The sequence below is a fragment of the Pipistrellus hanaki genome (genome assembly GCF_964339955.1).
Source record: "Pipistrellus hanaki genome assembly, chromosome: 8".
Taxonomy (NCBI): domain Eukaryota; kingdom Metazoa; phylum Chordata; class Mammalia; order Chiroptera; family Vespertilionidae; genus Pipistrellus; species Pipistrellus hanaki.
In genome coordinates, this window is record NC_140510.1 from 24,863,372 (window position 1) to 24,866,150 (window position 2,779).

Here is a 2,779-nt window from a genome sequence, read left to right on the forward strand (position 1 = left end):
GATCAGTTCCTTCTGAGTTCTGTGCTTGCCAATGCTAAATTTCCTGCCAGGGCAGTAGTCTATTTTTAACATTTTGGGGGCTTAGTCTTCGTTCCAAATCTAACAGGCAGATTCTGTTGAGTGAAAGAGAGAAAGCGGGCTGGGTGCATTTACAAATTGGAATCATCAGGATTTGCAATTTCTGTAGAATCAAAGAATTGAAGGAGAAAGACCAATTAGAATACTTAAAAGATCATTTGTCATCACTTTAATCTTCATGTATTTTTTACTCATCATTTTCTTTGACTAAAATTATTAGAATCTTTGTCATGTTCATCTCAAGGCCAAATGGGAGCAGTAATGTTCATTTTATATTTTCAGTATTTGGAGCATTGTAACATGTCATGCTAGATTATAGGTGGTAGATGACTGTTTTAACAGAGGGAGTTTTAGTCTGTGTCATATTCAGCATCATATTATCTCAGTGTCATGTCTCTGAATTTAATTCCATGTTTCGTATACATAAATGAAGACTGAGGGATTTATTTCTGTTATTGAATAGCATTTGTTTAATTCAGAGATTAATATATCATCTTCAACCCTGAAACAGAGGCCCTCTGAAACATCAGACCCAAAAAAATTGGACACGGCCTATTAGCCAAAAGAACATGTTGCCAATTATCTCCATGTTTATTTAAATATTTAGCTTTAAAGGAAGCAATCATTCCTTTATACTTCTTTGAATTTAGTATCGACATTTTTATTTTGGGAAAGGAGGTCTTTTTCTTTTTTTCTTTTTTTAACATGGATACAGGAAAAGAAAACTCTCCAATAAAAATATTGTCTAAAAAGTTTGTTTTGTCTGCATGATTTACTAAATATGTACAATTTCAATTCACAGCGAAGGTAACAAAGATTTAAACAGCCAACATCACAAATGTCTCAAGTTCTAAAAAAAAATCACTGTGCACAGTTTAACAATTTAATTGAATAAAAACCAAAGCTAAGCCTTCAGTCGGAGTCTTTTTTATGATGGGCACAAGCCATGTATTTTCTTCATCTTTGTTACACGATGCATATTTTCAGTGACTAAACGCCCCTTCCCATTTTAGTATATTAGGTTATGTCAGTACATACTTAAGGGAGGCCATAAATTGCCTCTTGGTACACCTATATGATTTGTGATGTGTTCACATATATGTCATATTTATTAATATATAAAATGATCAGATGAGTCACTTGTGATTTTTTTATGTCTTCAAATGTAGGAATGTTTAGTTGCATGTATAAAACATCTTTAATTGATGGGAGTGGTATTTAAAGTGATAATAACTTGACCAGAGTCCCATTGACGTAAGATGTCTAGAAAGAACTAGTCTGCACTTGAAATATAGGTATTTCACATCTCTACCCAATTCAGGTTTGCAAAGTTCATAATTATATGAATCCAAATGCTGTGGTCATTCTGATATAATGATCAAGTGAATAAGTCAATTAATCATTAGGAACAAATGTCATTGAATTCAGAATAGTTCAGTTACAGTTAAGAAGGGAGCCATCACTTTGGCAAACCCTATAAAATCTACAATAAGGTCGTTTTCATATATATGTTTTCCCACGTAAGTTCTTTGGTGTTGTTCCCCCTCCTTCTTATTAATGCTGTGACTGATGAACACACAATGTGAGATTCAAATAATTGCACCGAGCATGTTTATTTGAATAATCGTCCCATTGTACCATCAAATATATATGCTGAGTGTGTTTGAGTGTTCTTACATGTACATGGGATCACATACTCAAATAAATGCAGCTGTGTTTATTACAACGTGTGGGGCTCCGAATATACATATACTTGTTTGTGCATCTATCCAGGCCCCTTCTGTCCTGAACGGCCCTCACACATCTTAGAGCAAAAGCGTGGTTAACAATTTTTCAGTTTAAATCCGTGTAAACTTTTGCTGGGGTAATCTCCTCAAACTTGTGACTAAGATTTGCTTTCATTAAGGCTTACATCCTTAGAAAGACAGAAAATAACCTTTTGGGGGGAGCTGTCTGATTGTGAAAAGTATCTAAGAAATGTATTCACATTTATTCAAATACAATCCCTTTTTTTCTCCTTCCTCCAAGCCCTCCCCCTCCACCCCAGTCTAATTCATGCTAAAGAAGATGTACACTTTGCTTAATTCTTGATGGGACATCCTGATACTCATCTCTCCTCCCAGTATGTCAGGCCTAGGCTCACAGTGTCATGTGGAAAAAAGAAAAGATCGCCCTGATCTTCTAGAATACAAAGGGCTTTTGGAGAAAAATGGGCAGGGATGTTTAATTGTTCCAACATTTCATCATCTTCTTGTATCCCCTATTCTAGAAAAAAAAGGGGTTAGACTTTAAACCTAGAGTGTGGGGAGAGTAACTATTTGGTAAGAGAAAAGAGAAAAATACATCTGATGTTACTAAAATACATGTCTCTTGATCATGGAGCGGGATATCTTGCTTTGACCTCGGAAAGGAATCTTAGGATATGTCAAACATTTTAATTCTTCCCTAAAGTTGTAGGATTATGCAGGACTAATGCACAATAGTGTTAGTGGGTAAATGGCATTTAAAAAAATCTTAGATATGGGACAGTGTAGTGATTGTCACACATTTACAAGTGTTATCCTGATATCTTCAGACTCAGGTATTCTGAGTCTGCCTACGAAATGAATTTAGAAAAAAAAAAAAATGACACAGAGGGACGACAGGAGGGAGAAGACAGCGTGTGCCCACTGCCCCAAGGGAATGTTTCCTTCTTTCCAAG

The 2,779-nt window shown here is 35.4% G+C and overlaps 1 protein-coding gene across 4 annotated transcripts in view; it reads right to left on the reverse strand.

Annotated features, from left to right (window-relative positions):
• Nucleotides 1-650: 650 nt before the first annotated feature.
• The window catches only part of ZEB2 (zinc finger E-box binding homeobox 2), a 134,720-nt gene continuing 132,591 nt past the window's right edge, over nucleotides 651-2,779 (reverse strand). For all 4 annotated transcript variants that reach the window (XM_084893319.1, XM_084893320.1, XM_084893318.1 and 1 more), the window contains one exon: nucleotides 651-2,779. This exon is cut by the window's right edge and continues 3,548 nt beyond it. The gene's annotated coding sequence lies outside the window, so the exon portion shown is untranslated.